The sequence below is a fragment of the Dendrobates tinctorius genome, unplaced genomic scaffold (genome assembly GCF_039654945.1).
Source record: "Dendrobates tinctorius isolate UK_male_01 unplaced genomic scaffold, ASM3965494v1 ptg000003l, whole genome shotgun sequence".
Classification (NCBI taxonomy): Eukaryota; Metazoa; Chordata; class Amphibia; order Anura; family Dendrobatidae; genus Dendrobates; species Dendrobates tinctorius.
In genome coordinates, this window is record NW_027361671.1 from 91408938 (window position 1) to 91427223 (window position 18286).

Sequence of the window (18286 nt, forward strand, 5' to 3'; positions counted from 1 at the left end):
AGCACCCCTCCATCATTTCCAACACCCCCTCCATCATTTGCAGCCCCGCTCTATCATTTACAGCCCCCCCCTCCATCATTGGCAGCCCCCTCAATCATTTGCAGCCCCACTCCATCATTTGCAGTCCCCCTCCATCATTTCCAGCACCCCTCCATCATTTCCAGCACTCCTCCATCATTTGCAGGCACCCTCCATCATTTGCAGCCCCACTCCATCATTTGCAGCCCCGCTCTATCATTTACAGCCCCCCCTCCATCATTGGCAGCCCCCTCCATCATTTGCAGCCCCACTCCATCATTTGCAGTCCCCCTCCATCATTTGCAGCCCCCTCCATCATTTCCAGCACCCCCGCCATCATTTGCAGCCCCCTCCATCATTTCCAGCACCCCTCCATCATTTCCAGCACCCCTCCATCATTTGCAGGCACCCTCCATCATTTGCAGCCCCACTCCATCATTTGCAGCCTCCCCTCGATCATTGGCAGCCCCCTCCATCATTGGCAGCCCCCTCCATCATCTCCAGCACCCCCTCCATCATTTGCAGACCTCCACCATCATTTCCAGCACCCCCTACATCATTTGCAGCCCCCTCCATCATTTGCAGGCCCCCCATCATCATTGGCAGCCCCACCCATCATTTTGCAGCCCCACTTTATCATTTCCAGCACCCCCTCCATCATTTGCAGCCCCTCCATCATTTCCAGCACTCCTCCATCATTTGTAGCCCCCTCCATCATTTGCAGCCTCCTCCATCATTTCCAGCACCCCCTCCATCATTTGCAGCCCCCCTCCACTATTGGCAGCCCCCCTTTCTTCATTTGCAGCCCCACTCCATCTTTTGCAGCCCCACTCCATCATTTGCAGCCCCCTCCATCATTTGCAGCCCCCCGCCATCATTGGCAGCCCCCCATTCTTCATTTGCAGCCCCCTCCACCACTGGCTGCCCCCTCCATCGTTTCCAGCCCCCTCCATCATCTCCAGCACCCCGCCATCATTTCCAGCACCCCCTCCACCATTTGCAGCCCCACTTCATCATTTGCAGCCCCCCTCCATCATTTCCAGCACCCCCGCCATCATTTGCAGCCCCCTCCATCATTTGCAGCACCCCTCCATCATTTCCAACACCCCCTCCATCATTTGCAGCCCCGCTCTATCATTTATAGCCCCCCTCCATCATTGGCAGCCCCCTCCATCATTTGCAGCCCCACTCCATCATTTGCAGCCCCCCTCCACCATTTGCAGCCCCACTTCATCATTTGCAGCCCCCCTCCATCATTTCCAGCACCCCTCCATCGTTTCCAGCCCCCTCCATCATCTCCAGCACCCCGCCATCATTTCCAGCACCCCCTCCACCATTTGCAGCCCCACTTCATCATTTGCAGCCCCCTTCCATCATTTCCAGCACCCCCGCCATCATTTGCAGCCCCCTCCATCATTTCCAGCACCCCTCCATCATTTCCAGCACTCCTCCATCATTTGCAGCTCCACTACATCATTTCCAGCACCCCCTCCATCATTTGCAGGCACCCTCCATCATTTGCAGCCCCCCTCCACCATTGGCAGCCCCACTACATCATTTGCATTCCCCCTCCATCATTTGCAGTCCCCCTCCATCATTTGCAGCACCCCTCCATCATTTGCAGCACCCCTCCATCATTTCCAACACCCCCTCCATCATTTGCAGCCCCGCTCTATCATTTACAGCCCCCCCTCCATCATTGGCAGCCCCCTCCATCATTTGCATCCCCACTCCATCATTTGCAGTCCCCCTCCATCATTTGCAGCACCCCTCCATCATTTCCAACACCCCCTCCATCATTTGCAGCCCCGCTCTATCATTTACAGCCCCCCCTCCATCATTGGCAGCCCCACTCCATCATTTCCAGCACTCCTCCATCATTGGCAGCCCCCATTCTTCATTTGTAGCCCCCTCCATTATTTCCAGCACCCCTCCATCATTTCCAGCCCCCTCCATCATTTCCAGCACCCCTCCACCATTTGCAGCACCCCTCCATCATTTCCAGCACCCCTCCATCATTTGCAGCCCCCTCCATCATTTCCAGCACCCCTTCATCATTTCCAGCACTCCTCCATCATTTGCAGCACCCCCTCCATCATTTGCAGGCACCCTCCATCATTTGCAGCCCCCCTCCACCATTGGCAGCCCCACTCCATCATTTGCAGTCCCCCTCCATCATTTGCAGCCCCACTCCATCATTTGCAGCCCCACTCCATCATTTCCAACACCCCCTCCATCATTTGCAGCCCCGCTCCATCATTTACAGCCCCCCCTCCATCATTGGCAGTCCCCTCCATCATTTGCAGCCCCTTCCACCATTGGCTGCCCCCTCCATCATTTCCAGCTCCCCTCCATCATTTCTAGCACCCCTCCATCGTTTCCAGCCCCCTCCATCATCTCCAGCACCCCGCCATCATTTCCAGCACCCCTCCACCATTTGCAGCCCCACTTCATCATTTGCAGCCCCCCTCCATCATTTCCAGCACCCCCGCCATCATTTGCAGCCCCCTCCATCATTTCCAGCACTCCTCCATCATGTCCATCCCCCTCCATCATTTGCAGCCCCCCCCCACCATTTGCAGCTCCACTACATCATTTCCAGCACCCCCTCTATCATTTGCAGGCACCCTCCATCATTTGCAGCCCCCCTCCACCATTGGCAGCCCCACTCCATCATTTGCGGTCCCCCTCCATCATTTGCAGTCCCCCTCCATCATTTACAGCACCCCTCCATCATTTGCAGCACCCCTCCATCATTTCCAACACCCCCTCCATCATTTGCAGCACCGCTCTATCATTTACAGCCCCCCTCCATCATTGGCAGCCCCCTCCATCATTTGCAGCCCCACTCCATCATTTGCAGTCCCCCTCCATCATTTGCAGCACCCCTCCATCATTTCCAACACCCCTCTCTATCATTTACCGCCCCCCCTCCATCATTGGCAGCCCCCTCCATCATTTGCAGCCCCACTCCATCATTTCCAGCACTCCTCCATCATTGGCAGCCCCCATTCTTCATTTGTAGCCCCCTCCATTATTTCCCGCACCCCTCCATCATTTCCAGCCCCCTCCATCATTTCCAGCACCCCTCCACCATTTGCAGCACCCCTCCATCATTTCCAGCACCCCTCCATCATTTGCAGCCCCCTCCATCATTTCCAGCACCCCTTCATCATTTCCAGCACTCCTCCATCATTTGCAGCACCCCCTCCATCATTTGCAGGCACCCTCCATCATTTGCAGCCCCCCTCCACCATTGGCAGCCCCACTCCATCATTTGCAGTCCCCCTCCATCATTTGCAGCCCCACTCCATCATTTGCAGCCCCACTCCATCATTTCCAACACCCCCTCCATCATTTGCAGCCCCGCTCCATCATTTACAGCCCCCCCTCCATCATTGGCAGTCCCCTCCATCATTTGCAGCCCCTTCCACCATTGGCTGCCCCCTCCATCATTTCCAGCTCCCCTCCATCATTTCTAGCACCCCTCCATCGTTTCCAGCCCCCTCCATCATCTCCAGCACCCCGCCATCATTTCCAGCACCCCTCCACCATTTGCAGCCCCACTTCATCATTTGCAGCCCCCCTCCATCATTTCCAGCACCCCCGCCATCATTTGCAGCCCCCTCCATCATTTCCAGCACTCCTCCATCATGTCCATCCCCCTCCATCATTTGCAGCCCCCCCCCCACCATTTGCAGCTCCACTACATCATTTCCAGCACCCCCTCTATCATTTGCAGGCACCCTCCATCATTTGCAGCCCCCCTCCACCATTGGCAGCCCCACTCCATCATTTGCGGTCCCCCTCCATCATTTGCAGTCCCCCTCCATCATTTACAGCACCCCTCCATCATTTGCAGCACCCCTCCATCATTTCCAACACCCCCTCCATCATTTGCAGCACCGCTCTATCATTTACAGCCCCCCTCCATCATTGGCAGCCCCCTCCATCATTTGCAGCCCCACTCCATCATTTGCAGTCCCCCTCCATCATTTGCAGCACCCCTCCATCATTTCCAACACCCCTCTCTATCATTTACCGCCCCCCCTCCATCATTGGCAGCCCCCTCCATCATTTGCAGCCCCACTCCATCATTTCCAGCACTCCTCCATCATTGGCAGCCCCCATTCTTCATTTGTAGCCCCCTCCATTATTTCCCGCACCCCTCCATCATTTCCAGCCCCCTCCATCATTTCCAGCACCCCTCCACCATTTGCAGCACCCCTCCATCATTTCCAGCACCCCCTCCATCATTCGCAGCCCCCTCCATCATTTCCAGCACCCCTCCATCATTTCCAGCACTCCTCCATCATTTGCAGCACCCCCTCCATCATTTGCAGGCACCCTCCATCATTTGCAGCCCCCCTCCACCATTGGCAGCCCCACTCCATCATTTGCAGTCCCCCTCCATCATTTGCAGCCCCACTCCATCATTTGCAGCCCCCCTCCATCATTTCCAACACCCCCTCCATCATTTGCAGCCCCGCTCCATCATTTACAGCCCCCCCTCCATCATTGGCAGTCCCCTCCATCATTTGCAGCCCCCTCCACCATTGGCTGCCCCCTCCATCATTTCCAGCTCCCCTCCATCATTTCCAGCACCCCTCCATCGTTTCCAGCCCCCTCCATCATCTCCAGCACCCCGCCATCATTTCCAGCACCCCTCCACCATTTGCAGCCCCACTTCATCATTTGCAGCCCCCCTCCATCATTTCCAGCACCCCCGCCATCATTTGCAGCCCCTCCATCATTTCCAGCACTCCTCCATCATGTCCATCCCCCTCCATCATTTGCAGCCCCCCCTCCACCATTTGCAGCTCCACTACATCATTTCCAGCACCCCCTCTATCATTTGCAGGCACCCTCCATCATTTGCAGCCCCCCTCCACCATTGGCAGCCCCACTCCATCATTTGCAGTCCCCCTCCATCATTTGCAGTCCCACTCCATCATTTGCAGCACCCCTCCATCATTTCCAACACCCCCTCCATCATTTGAAGCCCCGCTCTATCATTTACAGCCCCCCCTCCATCATTGGCAGCCCCCTCCATCATTTGCAGCCCCACTCCATCATTTGCAGTCCCCCTCCATCATTTGCAGCACCCCTCCATCATTTCCAACACCCCCTCCATCATTTGCAGCCCCGCTCTATCATTTACAGCCCCCCCTCCATCATTGGCAGCCCCCCATTCTTCATTTGCAGCCCCCTCCATTATTTGCAGCCCCCTCCACCATTTCCAGCACCCCTCCATCATTTCCAGCCCCCTCCATCATTTCCAGCACCTCCTCCACCATTTGCAGCCCCCTCCATTATTTGCAGCCCCCTCCATTATTTGCAGCCCCCTCAACCATTTCCAGCACCCCTCCATCATTTCCAGCCCCCTCCATCATTTCCAGCACCCCCTCCACCATTTGCAGCCCCACTCCATCATTTGCAGCCCCCCTCCATCATTTCCAACACCCCCTCCATCATTTGAAGCCCCGCTCCATCATTTACAGTCCCCCCTCCATCATTGGCAGTCCCCTCCATCATTTGCAGCCCCACTCCATCATTTGCAGCCCCCTTCATCATTGGCAGCCCCCCATTCTTCATTTGCAGCCCCCTCATTTGCAGCCCCCTCCATTATTTGCAGCCCCCTCCACCATTTCCAGCACCCCTCCATCATTTCCAGCACCCCTCCATCATTTCCAGCCCCCTCCATCATTTCCAGCACCCCCTCCACCATTTGCAGCCCCACTCCATCATTTGCAGCACCCCTCCATCATTTCCAGCACCCCCTCCATCATTTGCAGCCCCCTCCGTCATTTCCAGCACCCCTCCATCATTTCCAGCACTCCTCCATCATTTGCAGCCCCCTCCATCATTTGCAGCACCCCTCCATCATTTGTAGCTCCCTCCATCATTTGCAGCCCCCTCCATCATTTGCAGGCACCCTCCATCATTTGCATCCCCCCTCCACCATTGACAGCCCCCCTCCATCATTTGCAGCCCCCCTCCCTTTCATCATTTGCAGCCCCCTCTCCCATTTAATTCATTTGATAAAGAAAAAAAAAACATTTTTCATACTTACCTCACAAGTGATCCCCAGCAGGCACAGCTGCAGCTCCTCTTGTTATGACAGACGCTGTACCTGGAAGGAGCCCATATATTGTATCATTTTCAGCAGTGAATCAGCTAGACTGTATGGGCTGCTGAGAGGACCTAAGAGGAGCCTATACAGTCCAGCACCTTCACTACTGAGACAGCTAGAATGTATGGGCTGTAGTCAGGACCTGCAAGGAGCCCCTATATTCTAGCTACAGCTATGTCACATGACCAGAAGTCCAGGGAGGGCGGAGGGAGAGAATCGGAGCTTCGCAGCTGTCAAGGTAAGACAGGTCTATGCACAGCTCAGAGGAAACTGCCGACCCGACGTGTGCGCCTGGGGGAGCGGCCCGGGGTGCATTTGCCTCTTTGTCACCCGGCCCAGCTCGCCCCTGCTCTTTACCATCCCAATCTTACCTGTTTCCCCCCGTTTTCCCCCATCCTCCCCTTCTTCCCAACCCCATCCTGAATCTCCCTCCCCATATAGAAAACTGAATGTTAATAATACTGATTTGTATTATATGATCACCTTTGTAATAACATTCTTAAATAAAGAATTTATAAAAAAAAAATTCATTTCTGGTTGTGGGGTCTACGCTCATTCTAAAAGCTCTCATAGCCGGCCGGCAGGGGAGCAGATGCCCTTGGCAGTGCCCGAAAGACCATGGACTCACTTGTCCATGGATTTTGTTACCCATCTCGCTCCGTCTAAGGGTAATATGGTGGTTATGGTTAGTGGTGGACAGATTTTCTAAGCAGGCTCATTTTGTACCCCTGTCCGCACTACCGTCAGCTGAGACTTTATCCAAATTGTTTGTGCAGCATGTGATCCGGTTGCATGGGGTACCCCTGAATGTGGTGTCTGATCATGGTGTGCAGTTTGTGGCTACGTTTTGGCGTGCTTTTTGCAAAAAATTAGGGATGTCTCTGTCCTTTTCGTCTGCATACCATCCTGAGAGCAATGGTCAGACGAAACGCACTAATCAGTCCCTGGAACAGATCCTCAGGTGTCTAACTTCTGCTACACAGAATGATTGGTGCAATGCACTGCCGTTGGCTGAATTTGCCTTCAATAGTCGGGTGAGTCAATCCACGAGTATGACTCCTTTCTTGATCAATTATGGGTTCATCCTCATTTTGGTGAGTTTTCTCGTCTGGACTTGGGGTGCCCCGGGGCTGAAGGCTCTGTTCAGCGATTAAAGAATACGTGGGTGGAAGTCCAGCTGAATATATCTAGGTCTCAGGGCAGGTATAAGTTTTTCGCAGACAGGAAACAAACACCAGGTCCCAAGTTTCAGGTTGGAGAGAAGGTTTGGCTCTCCACACGAAACATTAAGTTGAAGGTTCCTTCAGCCAAGTTGGGGCCCAAATTCATTGGCCCATACAAGATTGTGGAAAAAATCAATCCAGTGGCGTATAGGCTGTCTTCCACCTTCTTTCAAGATCCCTAACTTCTTCCATAAATCTCTACTGAAACCTTTTGAAGCAGTCCGGGGAGACTCCGAGTCCACCGCTCCTCCTGTTTTGGTCGAGGGGCAGGTGGAGTATGAGGTGGGTCATATCGTAGATTCCAGGTTGGTAGTTCTCTGAACTACCCTTATCCAGTTTCATATATATCTACTGTTTATTATTATTATTATTATTATTGTGTTTTTGAGTACCTTCGTGTGGACATACTAATATTCAGCTCAGACGCTTGTGATATCTGTTCGGTATATTACACACCACGCATCTTGGTAACCCTATATCAGGTTTTAGAATTATGTTCATAATCATAATTGTCTCTATCATCAGCCTGAAGTGTCTTTAATACATTTTTCATGTTATTTCAAATAATTATGCCCAATGTTTGGAATTAGCATGTGTACGTTTATACGTTTACATCTAATGCCTATTTTATCACTACTATATATTTTGTAGCACATGCGTGATTTAACTATCTGACTTCTTACCCTGCAATAGGGATAAGGTCTTCTTTTTGACAGGGCTGGAATATGTTGTCTGCGCATGCGCTATACCATTGATCTGACGCATGCGCTGTGTCATTTTCTTGGTATTTCAAATAATTATTTTGTGTGCTTTTTGTTTAGATTTAGCATTTATCTATATCTAATGCTCATTTACTAACATTGCGTGCATAGCGCTCCACATTTCTTAGCGCTCCACATTTCTTGGCGCATGCGTGATTTATTCTTTTGACGTTCTCAAACCCCTGTAATAGAGATTAGGTCTCTACTGTGATTGGGCTGGAATACGCTGTTTGCGTATGCGCTGTACTATGGATCCGGCGCATGCGCTGTTTAATCGTTTTCTCACCGCGATGGGGATGAGATCTTCACTGTAATGGAGCTGGCATATGCCTTTGCGCATGCGACGAACTATGGATCCGGCGCATGCGCTGTGTATTTGTTTTCTCCCCGCAATGGGGGTTGAGTCATTTTTTGTGACAGGCTTGAGTGCGCTGTCTGCTCATGCGCACAACCATGGGTTCTGCACATGCGCTGCCCAATTGTTTGCCCAACTTTATTAATACTTCTCCTGACACCAACAAGATGGCCACGGCCATGCAAACGCCTGGACACCTCATGTCAGTAAGTTTTTACTTGATTATTTTGCACCTGTGTTATTTATATAAATACATCTGGCACACCCAGACGTTCAGCGCTTCTTTCTCCCTTGAGAAAGCCACTTGGGTAGTGGTGATACGCGTGGGTCCTTGCACCCCCCACCAATTTATCCCACAGCTGCACCAGGCATTTTATTTCCTCTATGCACTTTCTTGCTTTAACGGGCTTTGTTGATCGATCTGGCTCTTTTGCCTTTCATCCTTGGCAATATACAGCGATGGCTGCACTTATTCTATCATCTCAGGGATATGTAGGTATTTGAACTACTTTGCTATTTAGGCTCAACATTTTATTTTGCATGGTGCTATGAATAACTATACTTGTAGTGTGCAAGGTTCTTTATTATCCATGTAAAATTGCATTATAGAGTATTTTTCGTTTTGCATATTTAATGTGTGGAGCATATTTTGCTTCCATATATGTGTTTCCTTCTGTGGGATTCTGGATGTGGGACGGTCATTGAATCATTATTATATGACATGACCAGTATGCATTTTTTGCATGTTTTTAACTGTTTTTATGGGTTCAGTGTTGTTCTCTGTCTGTGCCTTTGTGTTAAATTAAATAAAATATTTTTTTTTGTCTATTATAAGTATCATGTTTATGGTGTTCCCAGTCTTTAGGCAAGTCGCTTTTTCTTATTTCATGCTATTGTCTAATTGACATGCCTTTTGAGAACCCTCTTTCTTGTCAATACATTATAGCGGTGCCCCCCTTTCAATTGTCTTGCTTCTAATATCCCGCACAAGGTGGTAATCACAACCAGCGTCGGACTGGAGCACCTTGGGCCCACCAGAGAAAATCATTCTTGGGGCCCACTATGTAGTTACATAGAAATAAATACAAGGCCACCAACTGTGTGGTAAAACACGTTAATATCATGGTATAATATAAGGTAGTACAGGTCTTAATTATGTAGCAGGGGTTGGAGTAGCCCCCTCATAGAATAAAATGTAGTCCCCTCAGAATAAAATGTAGTCCCCTCATAGAATATAATGTAGCCCCCTCATAGAATATAATGTAGCCCCTATAGAATATAATGTAGCCCCTATAGAATATAATGTAGCCCCCTAATAGGATACATTGTAGCCTCCCTCATAGAATATAATGCAGCCCCCTCTCATAGAATATAATGCAGCCCCCTCTCATAGAATATAATGCAGCTCACCTCATAGAATATACCGTAATGCAGCACCCCAGAAAATATAATGCAATCCCCTCATAAAGTATAATGTAGTCCCCACCATAGAATATAATGCAGCCCCCTCATATAGTATAATCCAGTCCCACCATATACTGTAGCCCCCTCATAGGGCATAATTTTGCCCCCCTCATATGGTATGATGTAGCCCCCAGAATATAATTTAGTCCCCTGAGAGAATAATGAAGCCCCCCCATAGAGTATAATATAGCCTCCCAGAATATAATGTAGTCCCCTGAGAGAAAAATGCAGTCCCTACAGAATATAATGTAGCCCCCTCATAAAGTATAATGCAGACCCCTCATAGGGTATAATACAGCCCCTCTCCACCTCCATCATTGTTCTCCCCCTCCACCCCATCATTGTCCTCATCACCACCTCCATCATTGCCTCCCCCCACCCCCATCATCGTGCATTTCATTATCTCCATCATTGCTTCCCCCCACCACAATCACTGTCCTTCCACAACACCCCATCATTGCCAACACACACAGCACTGCACCTGTCTCACACTCACGCACAAAGCCCCGCACCACATACACACACACAGACACAAAGCACCACTCACCTCTTGGCAAGTTCCCCGCAGCACATTCCGGCAGCGCTCTGGATGACGTCATCCAGCTGGGCTGTCTCAGACAGGAAGCGCCAGGCAGGAAGCCGACATGTGCTGCAGGGAACTTGTGGAGAGGTGAGTGTGCTGTGTGTCTGTCTGCTTGCGTGTGTGTGTGATGCGGTGGTGGGGCTTTACATGCGGGCAGTACTAGCTGCAGTCTGCAGCTACTGCTGCCCGCTATTAAAGAGAAATCGTATGCACTCCTCTCCACGCCCATGTGGGCATCGGGAAACGTGAATATTCATTTCTCTTTAGCAGCGGGGACAGGTGTGGCTTCCTGTCACCCGCTGCTGCTCCGCTGGCACAAGGTGGGCCCTCTTGATTCAGGGGTCCCATAGTCACTGGCTGGGGGCTTCTGGAGCAGTGGGGGCCCTAGGCAGCTGCTGGCCAGTATGCCAGCCGGTGTCAATGCCTGAGCCCAGCGGAGAATCCTCCGGTTCTCCAGTGGGCCAGTCCGACCTTGATCACAACCAATTATTGTTAAAAAATGAAGGAAGGTGGATTCTAAAAACTGATGCCCAAGGTCCTTCAGGATTAAATGAAAGATTAGATATGTCCTTAGTTTTATGATGGATTGTTTTTAGATGTTTTTAATAAATGTTTGTATCATATGCACATAACATATGTAGTGACAGATTTTATGTACCCACCTTTATAAAGGAAGTAGAATCACATCAGTGCATGATTTGGACCCGTAGAAGTGCCTTGACATCGTGAAATGGCTGTCGTCCTTCACAGTCTCCTGCTCACCCCCTGCCTACCATTTTGTTTTCTACATTGATGGAATAAAGGCTTTTACTCCAAAACCTGGTGAGTGCCGCTTTTCACTTTTTCTTGGATGACATTGACAGTCATGTTATGATTCTTCCATTTTCCAATAACAGTTGTTGCCTTCTCACCAAGATGCTTGCCTATTGTCCTGTAGCCCATCCCAACCTATTGCAGATCTACAATTTTGTCCCTGATCTCCTTAGACAGATCTTTGGTCTTGGCCATGGTGGAGAGGTTGGAGTCTGAGTGTGTGGACAGGTGTCTTTTATACAGTTAACAAATTCAAACAGGTGCAATAAATACAGGTAATGAGTGCAGAGTAGGAGGGCGTCTTAAAGAAAAACTAACAAGTCTGTGAGAGCCAGAATTCTTGCTGGTTGGTAGGTGATCAAATACTTATTTCATGCAATAAAATGTAATTTAATTATTAAAAAATGTACAATGTGATTTTCTGTTTATTTTTTTATTTTTAGATTATGTCTATCACAGATGAAGTGTACCTACGATACAAATTACAGACCTCTCATTCTTTGTAGATTGGAAAACTTGCAAAATCGGCAGTGTATCAAATACTTATTTTCTCCACTGTATGATCACTTGGGGCTTGACTGTTGAGACCCCCACTGATCAAAATATTTTGTTAATGCAGTGAGAGTGTGTATGTCCAACCACCTGCTATATTAAAGGATTATTACTATCTTCAAGGATGGATATTGTCAGATAGTGCTTGTATAAACATTTACTTTTGTAATTTACTAGTTATTAAAATTTGCAGCTTCTCTCAAGTTATCAATATTTTTTGTTTTCTTTTGTTTACAGCTCGTTCCCTACGAGACCGACCATTGCTGCTGTAAAACTCAATATAAAAGAGCTTGTAAAGTACTGGTCATTTTCTGCTGTCAAGCAGCAATGTTCGGTCTCCAAGGCAATGAACAATGAACAAAAGAAACGTGTTGATATCTCAAGAACAAGCAGTAAAATGCAAAATTGCTTGAATTTACAAACACTATGCAATAATACCCATTTATGAAGATGTTATACTTCTTTAATATCTATAGAATGATGCTGATGAATGTATTATGTGGAAAAACCCCTTTCATAGAATTGCAATTTGCTGTCATCCTATATTTTCAGAAACTGGTAGAATTCTGAAACATTACTACTTAAAGTGGTTGTCCAGTAAAGACTAATCACAGGATAACTTATTGATTGGAGGAGGTTCAACCGCTGGGATCAGCACTGATTGGGCAGAGCGGGGAACTTATGTCCCCATCAGAATGGAGCAGCAGTGTTCATGTGTGACCTGAGCTCCATTCATTCCCTATGGGCTGACGAGTGCACATGGCTTTTTCCGGCATCCCTATAAAGAATGAATGGGAGCAACAGTCCATTTATTTAGCAATGGTGATAAAAGTCCCAAAGTCTGCAGGTCCAAGTGGGTCCCAGAGGTCGGATATTCACAGATCAGAAACTTATCACTTAGCTCATGAATAGGTGATTATTTGTTTTCACTGGACAAGCTCTTTAAGGAAGTAAAGATTTTTTATTTTTATATTAGAAGACATTTTATCTAAAATAATTTACATAATACTTAACTATATACCTATTATTCAAAGGTGATAAATATGCAATTTTTCCCTAATTATTGGTACAAGTGATGTAATGATATATCCACTGTGATGTCACACGATCTCCTATGATCAGAGATTTAATGGACATTTAAATTCTTGACAAAAAGTACATCTTGAGTACAGAGATGTGCTGCAGCGCGTCTGCGCCATCTTGAGGTGGAAACACATAATATCAGAGCAAGCACTGACTACTGTATATTTACTGTTTCCAGCCTACAAGAGGTTACTAAATTATTTATTCAGTGAGCAATCACCCACCCAAGTATGAAGCCGCACATGCTGTGTTAGGAAATTAAATGTGAGTAACTAGCACTGTATACAGTGAAGCTCGTAGTGAAGAGGAGGGTGGCAGATGATAACATGAAGGGATCATTACATCATCACTTGCATTCATTCACTTTTTATAGATAAACACACAACTGTTGGAAATAATATACCAGTAGTGGTCCTTTGGCAAGACTACTAACACTATAGTGCCTACCTCAATAAAACATCAGAGCATCACGATCAAAGAGTCATGCCAGCTCAGACGTCGCCCAGATTAACAAGGTCCACGTCAGATGTCAAGGAACCAGGACAATCTGATGATAAATGGGCTACTGGAACAAACCATACATGGACAAGGCAAGAGAACCTGGATCTGATGAAATGCTACTATAACAGCAGACCAAATGAGAGAGGATATATGAAGCAAAACTCTGGATGGATACAAGACCTGCATGCCCACTGACCTTTCCTCCCAGCGTCTGCGCACAGCAGTACTTTAATCTGCCCTCAACAGGGCAAAGACGTACGCCTGCGCAGGAGCGCGATGCAGGGGAGCGATGAAACAACAAGAGGGCAGCATCGCAAGAAGATGGGAGTCGCCAGACCCGAACCTGCGACACCCATCGGACCGGACCACACCAGACTGCCAAACACTCTCCGGTGAGTATAATAAAACTTATTTTCTTATTTTTCAGGTCGGACCGGGGGCTAGCTGTGTGGCATGGTGTATTGTCCTGCTGGAAAAAAAACAGTCCTCAGAGTTGGAGAACATTGCCTGAGCAGAAGGAATCAACTGTTTTTCCAGGATAACCTTGTATGCGGCTTGAGTCATACGTCCTTCGCAAAGATTAACCATCCCCAGATCATCACCGATCCTCCAGCAAATTTCACAGTGGGTGCAAGACACTGTGGCTTGTCCGCCTCTCCAGGTACCGTCATTTTCCCACGGTGCTGAGGTTACAGGAGTTTATGCTGTCAGCGAGCACAGACTCAGTGACGTCACCACTCGTCACTGAGACTGTGCGCGCTGCTTCCCATTCAGTCCCCAGTAGTTTACAGCCTGAGCGGTCGCATTAGCACCGCTCCAGTTGTAAACTGATTATCCCCAGATATGGATTGGGCCTTGGGAATGACTGTACACCGGATAGGTATTGTATATTGTTTCTTTTTTTTTTTCTACAGGTGATCAATGGCTTCCAGATGGGATTAGCAGTGTAATAAAGATGGGAAAAATGTGTGTTGTGTTATTTCATTAAAATACTTTATTCTTAATGTGTGTGTGTTTAATTAACCCTTTACTTACTATAGGATTAGTAATGGATAGGTGTCTTATTGACACCTCTACATTACCAAGCTGGGATTAAAGTCACCTTACAATAGCAAGGTGACATTAACCCCTTATTAGCCAACTGGCCACCACTACAGGGCAAGTGGGAAGAACCTGACAAAGCTCTAGAATAGGTGCATTTAATAGATGCGCCTTTTCTGGGCAGCTGCAGGCTGCAGTTTTTAGGCGTGGGGGGGCATATTCATGGCCCCTTACTAGCCTGAGAATAGCAGCCCGCACCCGTATAGTTTTGCCGGGTTGGTTAAAATAATAAGTGGGACCCCACGCCGTTTTTTTTCATTCAATCTTCCCTGCTTGCGCTGTTGCCAGCAGATTAGGGAAGAATGACAGCCGAGTTCAGCACCACATGCAGGGGAACAGCGCTTACAGTAGCATTACTTCCCCTGTGGCCATCTGTGCTCACGGAGGACAGTGTACACTGTTCTCTGTTTGCACATGTGCAGCATGTGTTGCGGGCCGTGTGTACGTGTTAAAAATGACATGACTCCGTGTTTTACACATGGACACATGGTCCGTGAAAACATGCTGACATCTGCATAGACCCATTCATTTGAATGGGTCTACGTGTGTCAGTGTCTCCGGTATGTGAGAAAACTGTCACTACACGTACCGGAGCCAATGACGTGTGAAACCGGCCTAATGAACCAATAGATTCCACAGCCGTTCTACATCAAGATATAATTATACCCTAAAATGGATTAAACAAAGACATATTATACAGATCCAATAACAGAGTCTTGTCTTAAAAGCAGAAAAATAGTTGATGAATATATAAAACATATCCTACATTATTAAAAATGAATTTAAAATTAAATAATAAATGTTCAACTACTGCCCTGAAGGTGGCGCTAGCACAATACAAACACCAGTTGCAGCTGCTTGTATTGCGCAGAGACAAGCTGTTATTGCTGTCAGTCGTAGATTGAAAATTTACAGTCCATTACAGGCAGATTAATAACTGGGAATTTTCATACTCTCTTTAATATCCCTACTGAGATGAATAATATATTTACCCTTTCACTGCCATGGGGTGACATTTTGCACCTCTGGTAGCTGGGACAATGTTTGCATTTTTGACATGTTCAAATAAAATCTAAATTGCAAAATTAAAATTGATATTAACCTCCTGTACATATTGTATATATTTATTACAGAAGACACCTGCTTCATTGTTAAAATGCAACTCTAGCACGTTCAGGTAATTTTGTGTAACCATCCCGGCTCTGTTTCACCTTGCTTCTTCTGGGGACGTGAGACACAGTGCCTGAGACCCCACAGGGAGCGAATTGATTCATTTTCAGGTAACTTTACCCATTCATATTGTTTTACTGTTAAGTTGCTATGAAGTATATAGGAACCCAGGGATCAAATTAGCTTAGCACTAAGGGTAGTGAGAGGTACAGTATATACCTAATTATTGTTAGCACTAGTAGTGATAGGTATAAATATGAAGAAAAAAAAAGGATCGTCACCTTACCTATGTATGGGCTTTTCCTCATCTGTTCCTGCACGGATGAAGGTTGAGCAGCCAGTTCAGCAATGAGGAAGAAAAAGATGATGAATCCAGCAGGAACAATAAATGGTTAAAAAAAATTTAATTTTTATTCATCCATATAAAAACTATTATCCTTTATGGTAAACCACGTAAAAAATATTATTAGATTACAACATAGTGCGCATATGGCAGCTGTCATATGTGAACTATGCTGTAATCTAAAAATATTTTTTATGTGGTTTACCATAAAGGATATTTTTTATATGGATGAATAAAAATTATTATTTTTTTAACCATTTATTGTTCCTGCTGGATTCATCATCTTTTTCTTCCTCATTAGTGATCGGTATATACCTAATTACTGTTAGCACTTGCATTTTATTGTCCTGTACCCTAGGCTACTTTGTTTTGACCCTTACATTATGTCTCAGGTTTCTCCAGGCTTATTATGTGTCCTTTTTATGAGGTATTCTCTGTCACTTTATCAATTTTTATGTATTTTTTTTTTCAATAAAATTATCAATGCATGATTCTCTTCTTATCCTTGGATTATACACCATTTCCCTGGTTGTGGTTATTTATCAAGGGGTGTAGTTATCATTTTAATTCCAAAAATGTCTTAAAGAAGTTAATGTGGTATAAGGTGGCAAAACAGGGAAAATGTATTTATTTTGTTCTGAATTAGGCTGTCATTTTCTTGCCTTTGACTTTGTAGCATATAACACATATGATGTTTACAATTAACAAAATGCCAAATTTATATCGTTTTATTCATGTTTTAGTATGTATGCACAGTAGACATATTCTGTAAAATATTTGAGTGTTGCCATATTTTGGGAGACATAACGTTTTTATTTTTCTGTTGGTGGAGCTGTATGAGGGCTTATTTTTGGTAGATGAGTGGTAATTCTCTTTGCAGCAGTTTGGGCAATATGTGACTTTTTTATTACTTTCTACTCCTTTTGTGAGACAGTGATTCTGATTTTTGTACGGTGTTCACTAAGATGAACACATAGTGAGCACATTTTATGGCATGGTTAGCTACATGATGATACTATAATATTTATTTGTATTTTATCACTTTCTTAAAATAAAATACTAATATTAAAAATTGTGGGGTTTTTTGTCACCATACTGTAAGAGCCATGAAGCCATGACTTTTTTTTTTGCCAGAGCTGTGTGAGGGATTCTTTTTTGCGGGACTAAACATAGTATTTATTGCTACCCTTTTGTGGTTCATGAGATTATCACTTTTTTATTTTTTTTTTAAGGAAAATAATCATAAAACAGTAATGCGGTTTTTTTTATTTATTTTGCTGGTGCACCTCACACTTAGTGGGACAAGAGGGAGATCAGACATCATCTCCCTCCTGTCCCTGCAGCCTCCCTGCTCCCCCACAGACGCAACTCTTCTATTGCACACTGGCTGAAGTGTGAGTGGGGAGCATTTTAGAAAGTTGTATCTCAGCATGTAAGCAATTAGCAGATATTCTCGGCTTACACCTTCAGCATTTAACCAGTATTTTACCTCAGTATCTGTAAGCCGAAACCACCCAGGAGTGGGTGATAAATACAGAAGTGGTGACATGTTTCTATTCCACTTTTCCTCTGATTGCTCCACTCCTGGATTTGGCTTACAGATACTGAGGTAAGATACTCGCCAAATACTGAACGTGTGAATGTGGCCTTAAAATAAGTAGTCAGTCAGCTTCTTTCACTATTGGGTTTCATTAAAAAATTTGGACTATTTGTCTTCTACAGCCTCCTTCGCAAGTCTGTGTTTAAACCCGTACATGAAAAACTGGTACTGCTGCCATCAGTGTTTTCCATCAGTGTGTCATCAGTGCGTCCGTTTTTATCATCAGTGATTTTCCGGTATGGATAAAGAAATTACAAATCTTCTCCTATACTTTGCAATTTTAAAACCGTACAGCAGACATACAGCACAATGCCATCCGTGTGCGTTACCTGATTTTCACAGACCCATAGACTTGTATTGGCCCTTGTCATCCGTGCTGCCACATGGTCTGTGTAAAAACAGGGACATGTGCATAACAATGTAGATTATAATGGGGACGTGTTCTATGCATGAAAAAAACCAGATAGGACATGTACTGGAAACATGGATGTGTGAAGGAGGCCTGTCATAGTAAGGCTAGGGTCACACAACAATATAAAAATCATTCAGAGTTGCATCCAGAAACGTGGGACGATATTCTTCTCAC